The 26,536-nt window shown below is 39.7% G+C and overlaps 1 protein-coding gene and 1 long non-coding RNA gene across 3 annotated transcripts in view; one reads left to right on the top strand and one right to left on the bottom strand.

Annotated features, from left to right (window-relative positions):
- LOC309617797 overlaps positions 1-15,869 on the top strand; it is a 502,721-nt gene extending 486,852 nt beyond the window's left edge. The window contains exon 2 of the long non-coding RNA XR_014238147.1: positions 12,111-15,869. This is a non-coding gene — a long non-coding RNA (uncharacterized lncRNA). The remainder of the gene's footprint in view (positions 1-12,110) is intronic.
- The window catches only part of KCNJ16 (potassium inwardly rectifying channel subfamily J member 16), a 162,027-nt gene that overhangs the window by 77,557 nt on the left and 57,934 nt on the right, over positions 1-26,536 (bottom strand). The gene's annotated exons all lie outside the window — the stretch shown is intronic.

Here is a 26,536-nt window from a genome sequence, read left to right as displayed (position 1 = left end):
ACGTATACTATATGTCATCATCCTTTATTTCTCGAAGGATGTACCGCTCATTTTAAAACATAGTGAAATTTTTAATTTATAAAAAAGAATGGTCTGGCCTGGCATGTGAGAAGGTTGCAAGTTGTCACAGCCTCCTGACAACAAGTGAAAAACTGAACAGGCTGAAAATCGACAACTCTTCTGAGAAGCTTCAAAGAAGTGAGGTCACAAGGCAAATCGCTGTCCCCAGACTTGGAGACAGGACAGGCGAATACAGAGAATCACGACTTTCCAGGGCAGAAACCTCTGCGGGAAGCAGCTGGGGGAGGGAAACGAGAACCGTGGCGGACAGTTGACGGAGGCTCAGTGTGGATGAGACTGAGAGATTAAAAACTCCAGGAGAGGACAGATCTCTCTCTGAGATTCTGATGTCAGTTCCTTTGCGCAAAATACCTGGAGGTGGGGATTGCTGACGTCTACACCGAGTTTTATAGGGGCTGCACCAATTTGCATTCCCATCAACAGTGCACAAGGGTTCCTGTACCCTTCACATCCTCACCACATCCTGGCCAACCCTTGTTATTTTTGTTTTTTGATAATAGCCATCCTAACAAGTGTGAAGTCATATCTCCTTGTGATTTTGATTTGTGACGATTTCAAAGGTGTATCTTACTCTCTTACTGATCGTAAAGTTCAGTACATGTTATTATTCTTTGAGGATCTACAACAGGGGGAAGGAGCATTCACTAGTTTTTGAAAAAAAAATCCTGTCTTCTATGCCATTCACGATCACAAGGGAACATGAATGTCAAAACCACAGAGTAAGAAATTCAGCTGAAATTTACTTAGAGAGTTCCCACTTCTGGTCATAGAACCCAAAATGCAGCTCTGCCATACCAGGCTACTTCTCAGAGTAAAACCCAACCGGTGATTTGAGGTGCTGACAGCATCAGTTCTTATTTACTTACTGCCCAGCCTGAGGAAGGCCCTGGGCTGGAGACCTTACAAATATGGTCTCTTTTATCTCACTAGCCACATTTCACAGATGAGAAAACTGAGGCTCAGAAAGTTAAAGGTAACTGATCTAAGAACAGACCTGTAGTTGCCAAGGGGGAGGGGGTGGGGGAGGGATGGAGTGGGAGTTTGGGGTTGGCAGATGTAAGCTATTATATACAGGAAGGATGAACAACAAGCTCCTACTGTGTAGCACAGGGAACTGTATTCAATATCCTGGGATAAACCACAATGGAAAGACTATTTAAAAAAGAATGTATATGTACGTATATATAACTGAATCACTTTGCCGTACAGCAGAAATTAACAGAACATTGTAAACCAACTATACTTCAATAAAAATAAAATTAAATGAAATTTTTAACAATAAAGTTAACTGATCTAAAGTCACACATGTAAGAAGCACTAGACCTGGAATTCAAACTCCCATACATCTGACTGGAAAATCCATACCCTCTCCACAAGAACAAGATCAAAATTTGAACCTGACTCATAGATATTCTAGGAGGAAAACTGAATTAGAAGTCAGGAGACTTGTCCCCATCCCAAACCTGGACCAACTGTGTCACCCGAATAAATCACTTCCTCTCTCTAAGCCTCAGGTTCCTCCTGTGTAAAACGAAAAGATCCAGCATGATTTTAATTGCAATAGAGCTCCACATTAAATAAATTACTGTACAATGAGTGATCATAAATAACCCTCAACACACATTTTAAAGACAATATTGTAAACAGTATACTTATGACAGAAGCATCCAGACCAAAGCTGACAACACTAACTTAATACGATAGGTAGGGAAAAAAGATCTTCTTTATTACGATTACAAATTATTGGAGTTTAAAGTTTTGAGTTACCTATTTGCAGGTTCAAAACTTCTTGCGTTAGCTCCTTCTTTAAATTTCTCTGGTTACCTCTGACTCAGGCTAAATGAAGCACGGTTCCTGCTTTGACCACCCCCCCCGCCCCCCCCCCCCCCGTTATCTCTTTTTATCAGAATCTTGGTCTGAGGTCCGGCCCAGTCAGTCCCTTAGGACCCAGATAAATTCTGTGAAATTCTGACGCCAATATTCTGCTGACGCGGTGTTCATAAACTCTCTTCCCTTCGGCCAAACCACATGGTCACCAAATATGTGAGGAGAAACTCACGTGAGATGGAAGCTTAGAGAAAAACACGAGTGCACTTTATCACCCCAGCATCAGCTCCCTCTGGAGAGTCACATCCCTTTTGCCAACCCGGGCTCGGGTGCAGCTTGTAGGGAGCCTGTGGCCCACTCTGAACAGCCTCTGAGCCTCATGACGACTTACAAGTCGACGTGGGGGGACTTTCTAGAGCCCCAGCTTCATGACAATAACAGACTATGTTTCCCCACACCTCCACATCCAGATCTCACGTGCAAATCTCACAATGTCCTTTGCCATTTTACAGTCCTAGAAAGCTCTTATCCATCTTTCTATGCCTGGTTTAATCATCACCTCTTCCGGAAGGACGGCCTCTATAAAACAGCTGCAAATCATACACCAACTATTTGTTCCTAAGGTTTGTTTTTTTTTTTTTCTAAAACCCACCATAGTGTAATATAATCCTATTTGTACAGGTTTCTCTTTCCTCATAAACTAGAAGAATCTCAATGATAAGACCTATGGCTTAATCTTTCTCTAAATCTTTCAGAGAGCCTAACAGAGTGCCTGGTACATGGAAGGCCCAGATAAAATATTTTTGGGTCAATAAATGCATCAAAATACTATTTAAGCAACAGGTCCCTCTGCTTAGAAAAACCTTCAAAGACAGAAGTAATTAGCCCTCTACGTACCAGCAACGTTTGGTATCCATCCAACATGTATTTATTGAGCACCTACTATGCATCCCAGGCTCTTTTAGGCTCTGTGGGTACACCCCGAAAACAGATGCAACATCCTACTCTGTGAAGGATTACATTTTAGCGGGGAGAGACAAGCAACACTAGAAAAATAGAGTTTCTTAAAAGATACGAAATCCTATGAAAGAAGCAGGGGAGGAAAGTGCCAGATGTAAAGGGGAAGGTAACCAATTTATATAGGGTAGTCAGGTGGACTGCACTGAAAATAACAGTAGTAGTATAAACAGTAATAATTAATGATAATAATAAAGAGGAGGAGAAGAGGAGAAGGAGGAGGAGGAGGAAGGGGAGAGCAGAAGCATAAACAACAAATAGCAACCACCAGTTGCTTTGTCTGTTGCATTGATAATTCACAAGGCAATCACACATAAAGTTTCTGGGTTCCAAGGAAGGTGATTTATCAGATATGCCCACATCAGATCTTTCTCATTTTAGCTCCTGGATATAACATCATCTACTTTACTCTTAGCCTATAAGAGTAGCCCCCCGGGAAGGGAGAGAGAAATTTTGCCCCATTAGTGAGACTTATGGGTCAAGGGATTATCTTGCATTTTGGAAAACATGTTCTTACGGCTTCTTTGGTTGTGTAGGGATTTATATCCTGCGGAGCTCGAATCTCAAGTGAGAAATGATCTCCCTCCCTTGACAGTGACATTAGTATAGCAATAGCAAACTGTCAGGAAATTTTCTAGCATGATTACTCTCAAGTGGATGATTTGTAATTGTTCTGAATAACCTATTATTTGATTGACAACAGTTGATGACACTGCCTCACTTTGGCGTTGCTGTGTTTGTGTCTGTGTGTGTACATATGTGTGTATATGTATGTCTGTGTGTGTATGTATATGTGTGTGTGTATGTTATGTGTGTGTGTATGTTATGTGTGTGTGTGTACACAGCTGCACATTTTGTCTATGAAGTGACACAAACGTATCATAACATTCAGCAGAGACAACAAGGTATTGAGGGAAGGAAGAACTCTAATAGACATAGCTAAGTACGTGTCAATTTCTTCTTGTAGGTAACACAGCAGAAAACCTTAAGGAAACTGCAGCAGAGACTGCTAACATGCAGGAAATTTTAGATTTCCTCTTCTGGGTGTCCACGGACCTTTCCATGACACAGAGTTATCACTGGTCATACTTTTCCAACTCTGTTCTGAAGACAGTTTCTTTCCTCAAGCTAAACCAAGGTATTGTGCTGCAACATTCAAATTGGTCTTCAGGAAAAATATACAACAACAAAACTAAGTTTGTTAGTGGAAACATCTCAATTTTAGTTTTCTTTCTTTCTTTTCTTGAAATATCATTTGTACCCAATTTTCTCTTTCTTTTTTGTAAACGCTCAAAGTAGATTTTTATGTACAAATTATGAGTTCATCAACAATAAAGACAATTATTTTTCCTCTCTCTGTTAGCAGTTACCAATTAAAAAAAATATCTGGGGAGGACTTCCCTGGTGGTGCAGTGGTTAAGAATCCGCCTGCCAATGCAGGGGACACGGGTTCGAGCCCTGGTCTGGGAAGATCCCACATGCCGCGGAGCAACTAAGCCTGTGCGCCACAACTACTGAGCCTGCGCTCTAGAGCCCACAAGCCACAACTACTGAGCCCACGTGCCACAACTACTGAAGCCCGCACGCCTAGAGCCCATGCTCCGCAACGAGAGAAGCCACCACGATGAGAAGCCCACGCACCGCAACGAAGAGTAGCCCCCGCTCGTCGCAACTAGAGAAAGCCTGCACACAGCAATGAAGACCCAATGCGGCCAAAAATAAAATAAATAAATAAAAAAAAATAATTTGGGGAAAAAACTATGTCATTCCCACAGCCACAGTGATATGATACATTTAAGAATTGTCTTAACATCTAAAGTATATGACGAGTATATCACAGTAATTAAAAACATGGGCTTTTGGAAGCCGACTCTGGTTCTAACTTCGGGCCTAGGGTGATCGGGGACGAATGACCTAATCTCTATGTTCCTCAGTTTTACCATTGTCAAGTGGGGATAATGAAAAACCTTTCTCTTATAGTTTTAGGAGTTAAACGTATTCGTACATGCAAAGTCCTTACAGAAATCTCTCGCACAGAATTAAATGTCAATAAGTGTTATCTATTTTTGCATGACATGGGAAATGGTAAAATTCCATCAAAAAACATAAAAGAAGAGTTGAATAAATGAGGATACACATTATGTTCCAGGATGGGAAGAATGCTTATTATAGTGATGTCAATTCTCAATTTTTTTGGCAAGTATCTTTTACTTCTGATCCAAATTCAAGTGACAGAAATTCTTTTTGGAAACTGAAAACATGACTATAAAATACAACTAGGAGAACAAATTTATTCTGGGGAAAAATGGGAAACTAGAGTAATGCAAGTATTACTGGGTGTTATAAAATAGCAATAATTAAATCAGTGACGAAGAGGTCAGAATGAACCAGCAGATAAATTTAAGACACTAGAGGCAGATCCTAAAATGTGTAAAAGCAAAATATTTGATAAAGGTCACAGCACAAACTAATGAGGAAGGAATGTACTATTCAGTAAAAAATACTGCAGTAATTGGCCAGCTATTTGGAAAATAAATCAGTTTAAGCCGTCTTCATACCTTACACCAAAACAGCATCCGGGGAGTTTTTAATTAAATCAAAATAAAGTTAAAGGAAAATAGAAGTAATGATACATTTGATCACCAGACGGATAATGAACATTTAAGTAATAAAGAAATTGTGCCTTCACTGTCATTGTCCTAGGTGGTATTTATTGAACATTTACTGTGTGTAAGGCAATGTGTAAAGTGCTTTACACAATTTTCTCAAAGCCACAGATGATGTAGATACTCTTACTGACTCCATTTCAGAAATACGGAAGTTGAGAAATATGGGAAATTAAAGTTAAGTCACACGGCTAGGAAGTGGCAGAATCAGAGTACGGACCTGGGCAGTGTGATTCAAAAACCTGTGGTCTTAGATTTTTTACTACTAAAATACGGATAGTGGAAATAAAATTGGGAGAGGAGAAGACAAAATGGTAAAGGAAAAAAAAAAAGGAAAAGTAAAGAAAAGAAAAAAAAGTCCAATGTGTATAAATGAAAACGTAAAGAGAAGACGTACAAACGGATAATAAACTTGGAAAAAACTAAATTTGTGTAACATGCAAATTGTATACAGTTGCATACACACAAAACGAATACACTGAGACACCTTTTTCTTAACATAAAATCCTTTCTTTGTTCTCCTTTACAAATGATCATACTTAGAACTAGTTAAGATCTTGGGGAGGCATCAGTTCTGTTTTCCAGAAACGACACACCAATTTACACTCCTCGCAAGGGGCAAAAGAATAGGAAGCCTTACAAATATTTATAGCTTTTTGACCTAGAAATTCTACTTCTAGGAATCTATTCTAAGGGCAATTTTGGGAGTGCAGACAAAGTTTTAATCGCAGAGCCATTTATTTAAAAATTTTTATTAGAATAGGACATTTTTGGAATAATCTAAATGCCCAGCAATAAGAGAATGGTTGAGTAAATGAAGGTATCTCTCTGAGATACTATACTGTATTATACTATAGCTTAGGGGTCGACAAACTGGCTGTGGGCTGAGACCAGCCCACTGCTTATTATTTTTCCTGCTTTTGTCAATAAAGTTTTACTGGTTGCTTTCCTGATGCAAGGGCAGAGTTGAGAGATGGCTACAGAGATTGCATGGCCGGCCGAGCGTTAAATATTTGTTATCAGGCTCTTTACAGAAACAGTTTGTTGATGCCCGTTGTAACCAGTCCATTAAGTTATGTTTATAAAGAATTTTTAATGACAAGTTTAAATGTGAAATTCGTAACTGTAAATGAAAAATAAATTATATTTTTCTGTGAACACAATATTTACTTACCAATAATGATGCGAATAATAAAAAGGTATGTTACAAAAACAGCACCTTGGTATATCACAATAGTGAATTTTAAAATGGAATGGATCTACACGAAGATTTTAGGCTCATTTAAACTGAAGTATCTTTTTTTTTTTTTTTTTTTTTTTTTGGTAAATTCTTTCCTAGTACAAGTAATTCCTACAAAGTGCATCATATCTTTTTGCCTCTACACAGCCCATGCTGCACAAACATTAATTTGTGATAATTTATGAAACTTTAGTCCCCAAAGGCAAGCAAGCCCAGGCCCAATGGTGATGTCATCTGTCATCTATGTTACCCTTAAAGGGCAACTTTCGCCCCCAGCCAACTTCTTGATCCAATGACCATACTTTTTCACAGTACATAAAACTCTGGAATTAGCCCACTGACCTATTGGGTAACCCTTGCCTGGAAAATTAGGTCAGTACACTACTATATCTGTTTTTAGGTTCTTAAGAAATTGCAAAGATGAGTGTAGACCTTCCCTAACGGCTCCACCTTGGAAAACAAACAGTGCCTTCCAGTGAATAAATCACCAGGAATGAGATGACAGCACAGAAATGTGTGCTCACGTCTCTCAGTTGTTTTCTGTCTGGTTCAGAAATCATTAGCACCTGATAGTGGTTTCAGGGTTCTCCCAGCGGGGAAGGGCAGCTTTCTGTCAGATAAGGGACAGTCTATGGAGACAAAACCTAGGAAACAAAGAGGCTTGCAAACTTTCAAAGAGTGCACTACGGGCCTTATCCTCAGAATTGCTTATGTGAGTTTCATGGTAGAAATAATATAAGAACAGAACTTCCAATAAGGATAACTAATCACAGGTGTTGCTTTTTTTGTTTAAATTAGAGAAGACAGTCTTATATCAAAGAGTGAACTGATCAAGTTCTAGAGTTTCTATTAAAGAATTGACTGTTTCAAGAGGTGCGTGTATTATTTCCAATTGCTCCCACTGGCTGAAGTAGGAAATGGAAAAATCAGAATCGGCTGTGGGTCCTAATAGTACTTCTGATGCAAAATCCAACTATCATATTTGGAAACAGATGTTACATTATATTTATTTGGGCAATTGGTGTGTCTTAGACATGAGTATTTTTTTCAAATTCAAGATGGACAGTACCAAATATTTAGTTTATATTGTTTTTATGGCTTGCTTGTTTATTATGTTTTTAAATAAGCTTTCAATTTATCCTTCCTTCCTTTAAATATTTTTGCTTACTTAATCTGTTACAAATACTCTGATATGTATGGTGAATACAGACAGTAATAAATTACAATCCCAGTTTTTAAGAAACTCAACGCCCAAAAAGAGAGAGAATAAGTAATGGAGAAGGACAATGAAGAAAGTAAGTGAAAGCTTGGTTGTATAAACAAAACTAAAAGGAGATGTGGGGAAACTTCGCACCGCAACAAGGTAGTGTTTTAAGGATAAAGGAGGAATTCTTTGGGTAGGCAGGATGAGAGAGTTCATTTCAGGGAGAGGGAAACCATGTACAATAGCAAAGAAGCATGAATAGTTTTGAGCAGCCGCATTCCGTGGAAACTGTGAGAAAGAATTCAAGGACGGTCCAGAGAGGTAAAAACGCATCATCACAGAGAGTTCTGTACGCCAAGACAAGGAGCCTGGATATATCCTCCAGGTAGTAGAAAAAGCTTTTCTAACATTTTAGAAGTATCAATCAGGCAACTGTGTAGAGGATGGATTTCGAAGAATCACGGACAGAGGCCAGTAGGATAGTACTGAACTAAGACAGCAGAGAGACAATAATAGTCATGACGAGCAGAGCAGAGGAACGATACTTGGAAATGTTTCCAACAGCACTTTCATTAGAAATATTTATAATGAGAGCCACTTAGGTAAGTCTAAATTTTCTAGTAGCTGTATTAAACGGGTAAGACAAAACACGTGAAATTAATTTAAATAGTATATTTTATTTAACCCAACAGATCAAAAATATTATTATCTTAACAGGTCATCAATGTAAAATTATCTGTGAGATATTTTACATTCTTTTTAGGTACTGTTTTTGGTATCCAGTGTGTATTTTACATTTACAGCACCTCTCAGTTTTGACTAACCACATTTCAAGGGATCAATGACCACATGCATTGGGGGCTACCATTTTAGCCAGTGAAGTTTTAGAAAATAGAATCTGCAAGATTTAATTGCCAACTGGATTAATAATAATAATAAAAGAACAATAGCTACCATTTAGTGAGTACCAAATATAAGGCAGGGATAATGACTGTATATTATTTCACTCACACTTAGTCTTGTGAGGTAGGATTTTTTTTTAATTAATAAATTAATTAATTTATTTATTTATGGCTGCGTTGGGTCTTCGTTGCTGTGCACGGTCTTCCTCTAGTTGCGGCGAGCGGGGGCTACTCTTTGTTGCAGTGCATGGGCTTCTCACTGCGGTGGCTTCTTTTGTTGCAGAGCATGGGCTCTGGGTGCGTGGGCTTCAGTAGTTGTGGCACGTGGGCTCAGTAGTTGTGGCTCGTGGGCTCTAGAGCGCAGGCTCAGCAGTTGTGGCGCGCGGGCTTAGTTGCTCCGCGGCATGTGGGATCTTCCCGGACCAGGGCTCGAACCCGTGTCCCCTGCATTGGCAGGTGGATTCTTAACCACTGCGCCATCAGGGAGGTCCTGAGGTAGGATTTTTTGATACAAGTTTAGAGAGGTTAAGTAACTTGACCAAAGTCACGTAGCTATTTTAAGTGACAAAATTTGAACCATGATCTGTGGGATGGGATAGCCCAGACTCCTAACCACTCAGCTCTATTGCTTCCCAAAGCAAAGCAGAAGAGGAGTCGAGGTCGATTCTGATGATTCTAATATGAAAAAGCTGATGGATAATCATAACATTCTTGGCTATGGTAGCTGAAGGAAAAATCATAGGTATGGAGAAGAAAATAGCCTGATTATAGAGCGGTTAACTGAAAAAATGCCATTTTCCCTCTACTGTTTGTTTACTGTCCATCACATCAAACTAGAGTGTAATGTCTCAGAGCACAGATTTTTTTTGGCTTTTTTTTGTTGTTGTTCTTACTATATCACAAATGCCTAGACCAATATCTGGCACTCAATAAATATTAAATCAATAAATGAATGAATGGATGGGTGGGTGAATTAAGATCCATAAGAAGATGCCACGAATGAGGCAATCTAGTAAAAATTTGATATAGAAGATAAAGATCTAGGAGGTACCATATTTAGGAGATAGTTAAATATGTGACACTGACCAAGAATCAACTTGAAACACGTGGCAACGGAGAAGAGGGAACCAAGGGGAATGATAATCTGAAAAAAAAATCAACATTTAAATGGGTTTTGGAGGAGTTGGAACTACAGAAGCAAACTAAGAAAGAAAAGTCAGAGAAGTAGAGGAAATAAAAGAATTACATTAAGCAACTCAAGAGAGATGAGAATTTCAGTAGAATATGTATCAATGTCAAATAGGGAAGTGACGTGACATACAGAGATTATGGTGAGTACATTGAGTTTGGCAAGACCTAGTTCATTGGTTACCTTCGTAAGAGTAGTTTTGTTAGCATAGAAAGAACAAAAAAAAAGGTTGAACCAGGTTGACAAACTCAGGAAGGCCAGCAGTGGAGAGAACGAATGGGGATGCTTGGTTATGCATGACTTATAATAATGACCTACTGGGAGCGAAAAAACCTTCTGAAAGTAGGAGATCCGTTAAATTATGGTAGACCTTGATCAGTAGGTAGGTACAACCCTTCTAAGCCACTACTCAGGTGTGCAAAGGAGTCACCTTATTTTCTCAGTTCTTTCCTTTCTCAAGAAGAACGTAATCCATTCAGGAAATTCTCCTCTCTCTCTCCTTGCAGTCACTTCTGAGTTAGTGCTTCCGTAAAACGCGGTGAGAGCGGAGGGGAAGACTGCTGATCATCAGTTGGCATCTGACCATATCATAATCCCCAAGTTCATCGTTCTGCTGCACTTGCCCCTTCACCCTGCACCTACGGAGATGCCCTCATGCCTGTCTGGTCTGGGTGCTGCCACCCATGCAGACTTCCTGTGTGGGGTGCCCTTGGCTCATCCAATGCCATATCCTTTATAAACGCATAGGTGAACTTGACTCTTCCCCCAGACCAGTCTGGGGTCACAGGAAGCTGAGTGGGCTACACCAGGTCCTTTCTGCCCCTCTTCCATTTCCACTCAACTCTTCAGGTCGTGGAAGTGCTGGGAATCTGGGAGCACGGAGCCCAACTCCTTTCTATCCTCAGGAACTAGAATCTAGGGACTCTGTCTTTCCTATCCCTGGGTTTAGTCAGAAAGGGGCATAACACGAGCCCAGTCATTTCCAACTCCCCTCTCAACCTTGCCCATGGGAACCCTAGTCACGGTGACCTTGGACACTGGCCACAGTGTGTCGTAAACTTTTCAAAACCAGATCCCTGAAAGACTCCTGAAGGCAAAACTTTTCTTTCTCTTATCTCTACTCCCTCCCCTCTACCATGAGTCGTGAAAGTCTGTTTTTAAAATTCTGTCTCCATTTCTGCAGAAAACACCCAGGTTAAGATACTTAGCCTGGTACTCACAGCATCCTTTTGTGGGGCAGGCACCGGGAGGAGGCAGCTGTGATAAGCAAGTGCAAGAGGGTGCGCATGGGGAGAAACACGTCGTTAACCCTTCAAAACGGTATCCAGCTGCACCACGGACGACTATTCAACGTAAACTGGTACAACCACTATGGCGAACGGTATGGAGGTCCCTTAAAAAACTAAAAATAGAACCACCATATGATCCAGCAATCCCACTCCTGGGCATATACCGGAGAAAACCATAATTCGAAAAGATACGTGCACCCCAATGTTTCCTGCAGCACTAGTTACAATAGCCAGGACATGGAAGCAACCTAAATGCCCATCAACAAAGGAATGGATGAAGAAGATGTGGTATATTTTACACAATGAAAGATTACTCAGCCATAAAAAAGAATGAAATAATGCCATTTGCAGCAACATGGATGGACCTAGAGATTATCATACTAAGTGAAGTAAGTCAGACAGAGAAAGACAAATACCATATGATATCACATATGTGGAATCTAAAAAAATGATAGAAATGAACTTATTTACAAAACAGAAACAGACTCACAGACGTAGAAAACAAATTCTAAGTTACCAAATACGGTTACCAAAGGGGAAAGGCGGGGGGGGCAGGTGGATAAATTATGAGTTTGGGATTAACATGTACACACTACTGTGTATAAAACAGATCATCAACAAGGACCTACTGTAGAGCACAGGGAACTCTGCTCAGTATTCTGTAATAACCTATATGGGAAAAGAATCTGAAAAAGAATGGATATATGTATATGTACAACTGAATGACTTAGCTCTACACCTGAAACTACCACAACATTGTAAATCAACTGTGCTCCAATTTAAAATAAAAATTAAATTAAAAAAATATGATCCAGCTACAACATTGACTACTATTCAACCACTAAGAATAACACTGTAAATTAAAATGCAATGTCATTGAACAATCTTCATATAATATTTAACATGCAGATTATAAAGCAGTGTGAACAGTAAAGATCCATTTTAAAGTTTTGAAAGTATCAATACTTCGGTGAATAGAAATATGCTAGAAATACATACAAGTTGATGATGATGCCCTCTAGCCGTTGATATTATGGTTATGGCTTCTCTTTTCCTTTTATTTTGTTTTCTAATTTTGTATAATGAATACGTATCTCTTTTGTAGAAAAAAAACAACTAAAACCTAGTTTCCATTTTCTCAAAGCTGTGGCTGGAAGGAGAGTGATAGGCAGTTGCTGGAGGGTGATGTGGAGTCCAAGGAGGGTTTTGTTGGGAATGGCAGACACCCGCGCCTGTTTGTACCTGGGGGGATGGAGCCCGTTCGAGAAGAAAGGGGGGAAGATGCAGGCAGAAGGGGGTCGCTGCTGGAGTAGGGTCTTAAGAGGAAAGCAGAAGGCCTGGAATCAAAGATCAAAGGGACAACTGGAGGGATTGTCATGATCCAGAACAGGAGCACTTCTTCTGTTAGGAACAAAGATGCATGTGTGCGTCTAAATATTTCTAGGAAATCAGAAACAGGGCCACAGAGGGGATGGGCAGGCCGGACGAGAGCTCACCTTCCCGGGCATGAGCGGTGCTGCCTCGGCACCCTTGCTTACACAGAATGGCTCTTCCTATCCACTCTCCACCCACCCTGCAGACGCAGCTCCAGCCTATGCACCACGTGGGGTCTCTGCAATTTCCCAAGTCTCCAGGGATCACCACCTTCCTTGGATGATCAGAACACAGAACCCCCTGGGGAGCCTGTCAAAAATCCACCTGCTCAGGATCCCACACCGGGAGCATCTAATTTTATAGCCCAGACTGGTGTTTCCTCAAATGCCATGTGCACAGGAATAGCCCAGGGACCTTATTAAAAATGCACAATCTGATTCAGTGGGTCTAGGGTGGGGTTGGAGGTTCTGTTTCCATCAAGTTTCCAGGTGATTCCCTGAGACCACACTGAGCAGCAAGGGGCTAGGGTAGGACTAGAGAAGTTGTGTTTTTATTTCTTTTCTGATTTTAATGCAACCCGTCTAGAAACAGCACATTGAACGGCATTTAGGAACTACCACTCACCATGACACCTCTGGCTGTTAGCATTTGCTCTCCTGTTTTATTGCAGTTATTTATGTACGTACGTGTCTGGCTTATATCTTTCACTGAACTGCAAATCACTGAAAAACAACGATATTTAATACCCTTTGCATCCCTCCATCTGGCAGATGGTCCTGGGACCCAACCCCAAAGCCATGTGTATTCACGTAAGAACATGAATGATGTTGCTGCTTTAATGCTGATGCATCACAGAGAAAGGGGTTCCAGAGTTGCTGCTCTAATAGAATGGAAAGGAGGAATGATTTTAATTTTTGAGACTTCATTTGCATGTTAACATATGCAGTTTCTATTGAGTATGGCAGGATACACATCGAAAGCCATTGTTCACCCTCTCTGGTGACACTTCCCCTGTTTCTCTGCTGCATTTATGATTCATCTGGCCTTGGGTTTGCTTTCATTACCAGGTGTCCTGTTTCCTTCTGCCCACACCTGACTTCAGGATGCTGAGGTCAGCTACTCTCCTTTTCAAGTACCCTGCATCACACTGCACCCTCTCTTGAACCCACCTGAGAAGTATGAAATCTAAGGTCAACGTAGTTTTTATGCTGTCCTTTGGGGCAGGGAAATATAAAATCTTAGCTCCAGGAATGGTCTACTTCCTGCTTTTATTGGCCATAAAGGTTTCATGGTGCAAGCAGGTGGCGTAGACAGAGACACAGAGTCGACGAACCTCTACAGCAAGTCTCTTTCCTACGTAAGGGCTAACCTCCCTTTCCATCTTGAAGTGGCGTTAGAACACCTGTACAGAAAACCCACCACAGTGCTCCACCCCATTATGTGTGCAATTCAATGACTTTTAGTTAAATGTACCTAATGGTGCATCTGTCACTATAATCCTGATTCAGAACATTTCCATCACCCCAATAAGATCCCTCAGGCCCCCTTTACCGTTAATCCCTGTTTCTGCCCCAGCCCAAAGTAACCACTATTTTTTTTGTCTCTCTATATTTGTATACTTGTATTTCCATATAAGTGGAATCATACTGTATGTAGTCTTTTGTGCCTGGCTTATTTCACTTAGCATAATGCTTTCAGGGTTCACCCAGGTTGTAGCCTGTGTCAGTACCTTTATATCTTATTGCCAAATAGTATTCCATTGTATGGAAACATCGTATTTTATTTAGTTAATGAAAATTTGAATTGTTTGCAGTTTTGGCCTATTACGGATAATGCTGCTATGGACACGCATGTACCTGTTTTGGTGTGGCCATAGGTTTTCATTTCTCTTGGGCAGATACCTAGAAGTAGAATTTCTGCTTTATACGGTAAATTTATGTTTAACTTATTAAGAAACCGCCAAACTGTTTTCCAAAGTGCTGAACCATTTTACATTTCCACGAGCGACGTAAGAGAGTTTTTGTTTCTTTATATCCTCTATATTGTATATTTTTTATTATCACCATCCTATGAGTGTGAAATAGTATCTCACTGTGGCTTAAATTTGCTTTTCCCCAATAACTAATGATACTGAGAATCTTTTCATATATCTTCTTGGTGAGATGTTTCAATTGAGTTGGTTTATTTTTAATGTAAAACGATCTTAATGCTTCTTCCTCTAAACAGATCTCACTTATGCATGTGATGACAACATAAAACTCTCAAAGACCAAGCACTTTGCAAATAAAAAGGACTTAATAATATTAATAGTAGATACAGCAATAAATGCACTTTTAGAAAATTTAAACTTCGTTTTACAGTGTGCAATAACAATGCTTTGCTAACCTGAAAGTTTTCCATTAATTGAGTTGAATTTCAACTGGCTTAGTTCTTTTGTTTCTTTTTCCTTTACTTTCTTTGCCAGCCCTCCCCCCACCAAATTTGTCAGTATTGCTGTAAACCTAAACCTCATGGCAGGCTATTATGGCATTGGGGGCAGATGGTGAAGGTTTCCATGAAGCAGAAAAGGAAACAGACCTGTCTTAAGTGAGGTAAGTAAACACAGAGCACATGGATGGTGAGAACTGAAATGGCGTGTTAAGTACAAATTAAAACTAGAAACCATGACTACCAAACCTGTTTTGGAAAAAATTACCTTTTTTGGAATATGGCTATTAAAAAGCATACATAAGCCCAATGTTATTTTTCTTTACCTTTGGAACATGGCCATACGCCATTATTTGGGACAATAGGTAAAATATTCACCAACAGCAAAATAGAGTAGAAGAGATTATCTGATAATTTAGTAACAATCCCAAATTTTATAGGGGAATGCTTTTTGTTTTGTCTTTATGAAAACAAAAATGATTGCTTGTGTGAATCAAGGAAGGAGGTAATTATTCTCTTCTCCAGCTGTTTTTTTTTTTTTTTAATGTATGGTCACAATTGTTAAAACGAAGCCAGAAAATGGCTACTTGTTCTTCTTCTTTGTGTTTCTTCTATTAATAGGAAGAGACTATATGGAATGATCGTCCTTGTTACCTATCACATAGGTATTGCCTTAGATTGAGCTGGAAGACTCCTGGCTTTTTTGTTGTTCTTGCTGTGGCTTTTGTTCTTGGTCCCTTGTTTGTTGTTTTGCTTTATGATCCATATTTTGAAAAAAAAAAAAAAAAGACTTAAAGATTTACACAAACTCCCCTTCCCTCTTCACAAAATAGAACAGAGAGGAAAATGTGAGCTCTTCTCTTTGTGATAGAAGGAAGTTACTTTTTTAATCTTCGGGGTCATGTGTTGTTTTTGGGCAGAACTTCAAAGTGGTTCCCGCTCCGTGTGGAGGTTTGTGATTCCTCACAAAGAGTACAGTGTAGAAGAAAAGGCAGGAAGAAGCGCAGCACATGTCAAACTTGCTCACAGCGGTGACTCCAATACACAACAGTGTCTCGTAGATAGTCAGCAATCTGTAAATATGTGTTGACTGACTCTGTGACCACATGAGAGATAGATGAACACAAATTATTCTTGAAAAATTTAAATTAGGTCTTGTTTGACTGGAACGACACTGTTTAATATTAAAAGATAAATAAATCACTGGGGGGAAAAAAGAAAAAAATATATATCCCAAATTTGAAACATTTAACTAGCAGACCTAGAAAATGTCTTCAATGGAATCAGTCTCTGTGCTGTCATTCAAGGCCCTTCAACTATCCATTAGAGGACAGTTTTGCAAAAGCCTTGTACGTCCCCCCCGCTCCAGCCCCAGGCCTTTCCTCCGCACGCACAGTACAGAACACAGTGCTTTGTAACAGTCTATGTGCAGTGAGCAGTGGAGAACACACAAAGGACAAGCAACTGACAAACTGCAATTTTTCTATGTCTTCCAAGAATCGTATCCTCTCTCCCCAAATCCATCCCTGCCTGCAAAGCAATTACGTACTGGTATACGCAGTAAAAGATAATTATAAAAGTTTATAGATTACTTTGGCCCACTGTCAAATAATAGCTAATAATGATATATACTAATCATTTAAATAGTCCAATGCTTACAGTATGCCCAATAGCCTGTTAAAGTAGAATTTCTAAAGCTCTGATTATCTAGTCAGCTGCTAAAACACATTGGCTATCCATTCATAAAGGATCAGTATTTAATTGCATTAAGAGAAGAAGTAGCGATTAATTCTAATTTCAAAGGCAAATAATTTTTTTTAAATGCCAATTTGACCTTGAATTCATATCAAGACTTTTCTTTTGTAACTGGCAAGGCTCCCTAATTACTTAATTAGGCTAATGTCAAGAACGAGCACATAATCAGAAAGAAAAAGATTTAAAAAATATAATAAAAGGGTGACAGAACTGGTCTAGGATTTTGGAGTTGCCCTTTTAATCGCCAACTGAGATAATCACAGGTTTTATGGAATAACTACACATGCCATGTGTGTACAGCTTCACAATGACAGTTATTATCAATATTACCTTACCTTTGTGGGCTTTCCAATGCACAATATACTTTCATATACATTATCTCACATAATAATATATCCCTCACAATATGAGAGTTATTACAATTATGAGAGACTTAACTAGCCAAGGAAATACCACCAGTAGGTGAGAAAGCAAAGAGTTAAACCTTGCTTGATTTGATTCTAAATGCCACAAATTTTGAGATATATCTTTTAGTTCACAGGTAGGAGAGTTCTTAGAAAAGGCTTTAGATTAACAAATCAATATTCATTAGTCACGCTGTGAGAAACATTTACATAAAACAAATAATTATATCTCTAAGAGATGCAAATGAAGAAACATTTCTTACAGATGTTTCTCTTCATTAAAATTCCTTAGCTGATAACAGAGTATTGTGAGATCAAAATCTAAGAGAGAAAGGCAGAGTGAGATTTAATATTTCCATGTCAATGTGCCTTACTGCAACGCCTTTATTTGTATCAACATATTATTTTCTTCTAATAACACGTAAATGAAAAGCGACTACTGCACATACAGGAACTAGAGGTAAATCGCTTAATTTTGAACTTCCGACATGGCATAAAGGCCTTGAAATTCCCTAGTATGGCTTATTTATTTTTCTCTTAGTGGAGGCAGATTTTTCAATTCCATTCTTGGCCATAAGAACTTTCACCTGTGAGTAAAAACCACAAGAACTGAGGGACCACAGAACAAGCTAACTTTCTTGGTCAGATGCTATTTTCATCATAACCTAGAAGGTGCAGTTCTAGCCGATGACTTTAGATTTTCCCCCATTTGTGGTCAACAAAGATCCCACAGCAAGGACTCGAAACAAGCTGAAAATAATCCTGTTGGCTTTATGACATGAGTCTGAGTTCAGCCTTGCCTAGAGCTTGGACTGTAAGGTAAAGTCCACCCACACAGTTTTCAGATAAGAGGATGGAAGTTCTACTCCATCCCTGAGGCGTGGCGCATCTTGCCAGCATCGAGTGGTGGAGTAGGATGGGCACAGAATTTGGGGTTGAACAGTGCTACCCCAGAGTCCTGGTTCTCCCACTTGCTGTGTGACTAGTTCATGGACCTGAGCTCAATCCCAGAAAGTAGCTGTAAAAGATCAAACGGGAACATTCCTTATGTGGTGCTGTCCCATTATCAATACTAAATGCTGGGTCTTTTCCTTTCTGTATCAAAACTGTGTGTAAAATAAAACCTCAAGGATGGTACATTTGAAAAGGAAAGGTAAAGGAGATAGAAGAGGTATTTTCAAGACGTGGCAGTTGGTGTCTCGGAGACCTTAAGCTTATACACATACCGTTAACAGTTGGAATACAACCCAGAGACCTTATCAAGCCAACAGAAGCACAGGGTCTGGTCCCTGCTACTTTTCTTACCTCATCTTCTACCTCTCACCCTCACTGCCTGAGCTCCTTGCCTTCCCTTGAAAGAGGATATTCCTTAGGACCGCAAATTCAAAGACTTCCTTGTCTGGAAAATTCTACTCTCACGTATTCACAGGGCCTCTCTCTCACTACCGATACTACGGCTTGTGTAGTATCTCCTCAGAACAACTTCCCCGATCACCCATGGGATTCACATACACACACTACTATATTTAAAGTAGATAACCAACAAGTTCACTGCAGTACTGTTTACAATAGCCAAGACATGGAAACAGCCTAAATGCCCATCAACAGAGGAATGGATAAAGATGTGGTACATATATACAATGGAATACTACTCAGCCACAAAAAGGAATGAAATAATGTCACTTGCAGTAACATGCATGGACCTAGAGGTTGTCATACTGAGTGGAGTAAGTCAGACAGAGAAAGAGAGATAGTGACCGATACGGCTTATATGAGGAATCTAAAAAAAATGATACAAGCGAACTTATTTACAAAACAGAAACAGACTCACAGACTTTGAGAACAAACTTATGGTTACCAGGGGGAAGGGTGGGGGGAAGGATACTTAGGGAGTTTGGGACTGACATGTACACACGGCTATATTTAAAATGGATAACCAGCAAGGACCTACCGTATAGCACAGGGAACTCTGCTCAATATATTATATTCACGTGTGATATAGACTGAAACCCTTACTTGAAAGTGATTTCATGAAGTCATGTAAATATAAGAGAATATGGTGGCTTATTTGGCCACAGAATGCTGGCACAAAACGAACATTGTGTTTCCCCGTTGAAAGCCTTCCGGCGTGGCCACCAGCTTCTATGTTATCAGCTCACAGGAGTCTACACCTTTTCCTTTGAGTCACTTCCTATAAGCTACTCACTTGATTACGGTAATTAAAGAAAACTTCTTCCTATGTGAAATAAGGTGTGAAAGAACAATCAAAAAAAGTAAAATGGTGAGAACATTTCTCCAGGCAAAAGCAATTTCCCCTTTGAAAGAGCTCACCTATTATGATCTCTGTGGAGGCATCTATTTTCAGTCTATGACTTCCCCATGATGAAGAACAAACTCATCTCAGGGAACTAAAATATCAGGATAAGTCATAATGAACTTATGAACAATTTTAGTCCTTGACAATCCAAACTCATAAGATATAATGTCATTAAAATTAACTCAGAACAATAGTTTCCAAGGAATTAGTAAGGTTTTCTTTGGGAAGAAAACTGTTCTCTTCCCCCTTTATTGTGTTATATTTGCAGCATAAAATATAAATACATCTCCCAAGGTTCCTAATCTATTTATTGGTGGAACTTAGCTTATAAGATGCTGAGGACCCTACATCCAGAAATATGTAATTTCCAAATGGTTCCTTCTACTCAGAACTATCTTCAATCATTCAACATACATTTTGAGCTTTTTTATATGCATGGCACTGCATGTTGTTGAATTTTAATTATAGTGTTATAAATGATTTTTGAGAGTCTACTGCATACAAAGCACTATGTCAAGTGCAACTGGAGAAACAAATATGATCAAGGCATGGTCTCCAACATCAAAGGGTACTGAACATAAGTTGCGGTTTGGACCATCAGAGAATCTGTCATCTAGGTAGGGAGAAAGGACAGATGGGTGACAGAAGTCAGTGAAAACCCCAGACAGAAGGGCTAGAAAAATAGGAAAAGAGAAGGAGGTGTCACTTCAGGCTCTGTTAGTAAGTGGTTTATATTGGTCATCATCCCAATTATAGGTGGAGGGAAAGAAATTCTTTTTACCCTTTGATCCTACTAGGCTCCCGTTAGTATAAACCATAAATCCCTCCAGCTACTACCTCTAGCAGTTTTTCATATCTGGCCCCATCTTACCTCGGGCACATAAGTAAATGATGCTACTTAGCAGTTAGACATATGTGTGATGACTTTACAAGGTTTTGCATGGGAGGATTTAGTGGTCCATCTGTTCTCTACTTCTGTGGCCCATGAATAACAAAAGTGCTAATAAATGGGATGCATTTCTGGACTGTGCAGGGAGCCAGTCTCCGTACTTAGTTACATTGAGGTTTTGCTCTTCTCAAGGGGATTAAAATCGAAAGTACCCCAAGAGGAGCGATACTGAAAAGCATCTTTCCATACCCATTTCTTTGGGAGAAAAAGGGTAAGAGAGCATCAGTTGCACTTTGTATCTTGGTGAGAGACAAGGAGTATAACATCTGATTTCCTAGTAGCTAATTACCCCTTTAATATTGTGGTGGGGGGAATCCTAGGATAGGTAGGGCAAGCACATCATTTATCATCTGTCTTAGTCCATTCAGACCGCTATCCCCAAAACACCACAGACTGGGTGGCTTAAATAACAAACAGTTCTCACAGTTCTGGAGGCTAGGAAGTCCAAGATGAAGGCACATTCAGGGTCTGGTGAGAAATCGCTTCCTGGTACATAGAAGGTTGTTGTCTCACATGGTGGAAAGAGCTAGAAAGCTCTCTGAGGTCTTTTTTATAAGGGCACTAATTTCATTCATGGGGGCTCCACCCTGGTGACCTCATCACCCCTCAAAGGCCCCGCCTCCTAACGTTATCACCTTGGTGTTTAGGTTTTAACACATGAATTATGGGGAGACACACACATTCACTCCATAGCATCAGCCAAACCTGGATACATTTCAGAATGAGGGGAGCACTATTAATCATTACATCTGAATAACAGGCTTCAATCTTGATGATTCCAGAAAACCAGGACCACGTGATGGGTAGGAGGTGGAATTCCATTTTTTTTTTTTTTTTTTTTTTTTTTTTTTTTACTGTGAATCAAAAGGAACATCAGATATACCTGTCTTTGCCTCTTGGAGGAAAAACTCTGGACACATTGCCTAGCTTAGTTAATCAGATGCTGTGGCCGGCATTTGACCCTGGAGTGGAAAAAAAATAACAAAAGAGATGCATGTAGAAAGTCATAAAAATTTCAGTGTAATATGGGGATTCCCCTGGCATAGCAGGAAACGTCCAAAAGCAATTCAGTTCTGCAGAGCAACAGCCAGTGTCCAGGGTTGCTGGACCCCAGAGGCAGCAATAATAAAGGTCAGCTGATGAACAGTGATGTCCCAAAGTCCACTGGGGACACCTTGAAGGGACCTTTCCTTCCTTGATTTCTGCTTGAGCCTGGCTCTCCAGCTTAAATCTGAGAGATCCTACAGATCTCACGAACTACCATTTTTCCACCTAAGTTACCCAGAGGTGGTTTGCTGGTTTCTATTTCAACCAAGAACTCCAACTAAAACTAGTATAATATTAGATTCCTTAGATAATGATGAGGGATACTTCTACTTGGTGATGGTGGCGATGATCATTTGAACTCTAGTGCCTCAGTTATTAACTAGGGATTGCACTGACAACAGAATAGCATTCCCTTTAGAAAAAAATCTCTAAATGCATCTTTCGATTGTTAAGGACTTCTCTAAAAATAGCCAAGAAATTTTTAATCCAAATCTTTTCCCTTTCGAGTCTCACAAAAATATCCATAAGGGCATTCACAGAAGTCCTATGAAAGAAAGAGCCTGAGATGTTTTAAGAAGTCACACACTTCTCAGTTGAAAGAAAACATTCAAGGCTTTTGAGGTCCTTGTCAAATTATTTACCTTCATTTTTAGATGTCACAGCTGAAGTATTGGAATAAACAGATATTCATTTGGAAGATTACAGATGGTGAATATTAATTGTCGCATATATCAAATTATAATGGAGCTTTGTAATTACAGTAAATGGATTTTGTAATTGCTAGAGGCCTAGGGAAGGGGATAAATGTAAAGGATGCTAGAACGCCAAGGAAGATAAATATTTGTGGGGCTGTAGGTGTATAAGGCATTTGTTGAGTGTTTCTAATTTAGGAGAACATAAAAGGAGAGCCCATGGTTCCCATCTATGAATTGCAGGTACCATCATAATAAAGCAGAAGTCACAACCTTATCCAAAAGGCAATTGCCAGAATGCCTTAATTGGACCAGTAAGAATCAGAACTTACTTCTGTTAATTTGGTTTATGAATAAGTAAGTCATTGGGAATCACCTGATACCACTCTTACAACCAACAGGAGGGGATCTGGACCAGTACGAGCAGTTTCTGTTTTTGAATCCAATAATACTAAAGAGCCCTGGACTTGGATTTGAACCACCTTCAGACATGTCCCGCCTGTTCCAATGACAACTTAGGACCCCAATCACCTTCTTGGCTTCTGCCTTGTGAGCAGCTATTGAAGGTGGGGGACCATGCTGTGGTCCATGATAAATTCCCCAAAATTCCTTCCATCACATGTCATGTCCAGCTCGAGAGAGAAAGCCTGAACTATAGTACAGTATCGCTCTGAGATCAGGGGTGGGAAAACAGGATATAAAAAGCATTTGGGATTGACACGTACACACAGCTATATTTAAAATGGATAACCAACAAGGACCTACTGTACAGCACAGGGAACTCTGCTCGTTGTTCTATAAGAACCTAAATGGGAAAAGAATTTGAAAAAGGATAGATACATGTAATACGTATAACTGAATCACTGTGCTGTACACCTGAAACTAACACAACATTGTTAATCAACTACATTCCAATATAAAATAAAAATTAAAAAAAGCATTTGGAACCATTTATTTCTTCCCAATCCATTGCAGGTACATCAATAGAAGTGGGGCTTTTTGTTTGCTTTTTTGTTTTTTTGCTATTTTTTAGAGTCTGATGTTAGGAGTGCTGATTTTGGCCGATGAGGGTGGGTTAAGAAGAAGTGGAAGAAATAATTTCCTCACTTACTTCTTCCTCTAGTTAACTTAAAGTCCATTTGAAACAAAAAGTCAGTGGTTACCACCTTATCACATACATTTCTGGACATAATTAACAGTCATAAAATTTAAAGAGTTCACTTCTTTTCCATTTTTCCACGTGGTACCACAGGAAGAATACTGGACTAGAATGGAGAGACCTGCGTTCCTGTCCTTGCAATGCCCTAGACTAGCCAGGTGGCCTTCTCTCAGCCTGTGTCCACATTTTTAAAATGAGGGGTTTCTTTTTCTCAAAACGACTCCTAATGCCCTGCTTTTTTTCCTTTGTTTTCCTTATTGAAGGTATCCAAGATTCTTTCTATAAGTTTATTTTTACTTGGAGTCACAAATTATGTCTACTTTTTCATCCCAGATACTCAGCAATTCTCACGTAGTACGTAGGAAGCACTCCAATGTTATTAAATGAATGAACGAATTAAAGGATGAAGAAGTATATTCTAAATATAAACATACATGTTTTTCTTTATCATTAAAAGGTATTTTATTGATCTTTTCCTCTTATTTGGCTTCTCCCAGAAGTCTCCCAGACTTTGAGCCATGGATGAGAATTCAAGTATTTTGTTTGGAACGTGATCCTGGGAAATACAGAGAGTGCCAAAGTGAGACGGGGGAAGAGAAGCTAAGAGAGTTATCAAGACAGTTCTCACTGGGGGTAATTAGAGCTTGACCCAGCTGGGGAAGGATAGAAACCAGCAAGGAGCATGCAGCAAGGAGCAAGGGAGCTGGGGTTTGCAAGCACTAATGCCGACTGGTCATTGGCCAAGGGATGAATAGCCTAGGTGACCAGAGGAAGCCCTCTCAGGTAAACAGATGAAGGTGCTGGCAGTTGGCAGACAGACAAGCATGTACCGATACAGTAAAGGCCAAGTGGTTTACATCAACAGTGCCTACTCTAGTCTCACAACATTATTCTCTCTCTTACGCCTTCCCGTGGAGCCCTGTGATTGCACTCATTTCCCTATAGTACACTTGCCCCTTTACTTACCTTTATTCCTCACTGGCCTATAATCTCCTTGAAGGCAGAGCATATGGCTTCCTCAAAGCTGTATCCTCAATACCTGGCCTAGCATAGCTCACTTATATTTGGGGACTAAACGATGAATCTATAATAAGGGCATAATACCACGAACTTTATAAGTTTATACAAGAACCAAATTAGATAATGTTGACCAAAAGCATATTGGGAAGTGTTAAGTGCTCTCCATTTCTAAGAGAAGAATGATGGGGAGAAAATAAATACTGTCCCTAAGCTAACCATGCGAGGTTAAGAGTCTGCCATCTTTCACATCAACACATCTTCTTTAGTTGGCTGTAGGACAAGATGTGACCAAGATGTCAACATGTTTGAAAAAAGATGGATAGCAGTGAAGAATTGATGGAGAGCTTCTATCTAGTGGGATCTAACTGGCTGAGAAATACGTAAAAAGTTTGGACCAGTGAAAGTACCTCTCCTAGATAGCACTCAAGGGTGACCTGGGATAGAGGTAAACAGGGAGGAGAGAAAAGAACAGCTTTATCTAGGAATTCTTCTCTTAAACACAAACTCCTTCAATTTTAAAATGGTGAGAATAAAGTAAAAGATGATGTTAAGGGAATTTGTGGCCCCGGTGCTGTTTTGATCCTTAACAAGCTTGTTTATGAAACCAAAGGCCAAAGAACAAGGCCAATGTTTTTCTCAGTGATATGAAGAGAATCGTTTCCCTTTTTTTTTTTTTGACCACCAAGAATTGAATCTTTTCCATTTCCCACACCAGATTTGAGAAACCTCTCAAGTCTTCATACCATTCCAAATAAGCTGGAAGCCGCCTGCAAATGGTCTAGGAGCTGAGGACATTCTGCCGGATAGTAAGATTTACAAGTCACAGTCTCTTTTACTAAGAGAGAACAGGCTTTGGGAAATTAGAAATGGAATTTTACTTCATTTGTGGAGACTCTGTAAAGACTGGCTCTCTTTAGACAAAGAGCCGGGATTGGTTGGTTCTCGGTACATTTGGGACAACACTGGAGAAATATTAAGTGTAGGATGTACTTATGAATATGCCCGCGCTTCCCTTGCTACAGATCCCAGAGCCACCTCACCCTTCCTTGACAGGAAGGCTTCACTGAGGCCACCCATCTTGGTCCAGTCTAGTGAGTTTCACCACCTGGGAATTTCAGAGAGGAGTTAAGTCCTCAACCCTTTTGTTTCCAGGATACCCCTTTATTTCTCATGTAAATTTTCCATATCGCCCTACCCTACCAGCAGAATTTCACTCTACCTGAGGTTATGAAAAGGTCACATCCCCAGAGCACTCAGATCCTAGTTTAATCAAAATTCAATTGTTTGTCCTCGCCAAGAACAGTAGATTGACACCTGTGTGTATCTCCAGCAACTTCTTAGGGAATTTCTCAGATCAACAGGTACCATCCCGAAACACAGAAACCTGTATAAATTACCCAAATGATGGTTACCTCACATAAAAATTGCAATCTTCACTGGGTACATCACCATACATGCTATACTTTGTTATCTTCACAATAGTATATGTAGTAATTATTACCAACTTTAATTAATGAGACATTTTTGGGTGAGAGTTGGGGGTGGACCGATAGTTAAGCTTTTAAAAGTCATGTAATTGTTCAAGGTTATACAGCCTATAAACAGAAAAGCTAGAATAAAAATATAGGCAAAATCTAAAGCCACAGTCTTTCTATTACAATATACTGCTCGATGGATTTTCTTCCTTGGAAGCTTTAATAAATAGGGAAGATTTTAATCACTCTAAGAATGTTTAGATGAATGTAACCTTGCTTAGAATGAGGGGATGGATTAGAAAAACCTTAACCCTTCTCTCCTACCATGATTTCATTACTCATCTGGGCTGTCATCTGCTGATTAAAAAATGGGAACTTTCTTGTGCCCTGAGTATTTGCAAGCAAGTCATGTGATCTCATTTATAATATACAGGTTTCAGCAGTATTTGCCACTGTTTTCCTCTAGAAAATGCCACATCACGAAGCCCTGACTTAACAAAGG

The sequence above is a fragment of the Balaenoptera borealis genome (assembly GCF_965194805.1).
Source record: "Balaenoptera borealis genome assembly, chromosome: 20".
Classification (NCBI taxonomy): Eukaryota; Metazoa; Chordata; class Mammalia; order Artiodactyla; family Balaenopteridae; genus Balaenoptera; species Balaenoptera borealis.
The sequence above is the reverse complement of the archived record's forward strand: the minus strand, read 5'-3'. Positions and strand labels throughout refer to the sequence as shown.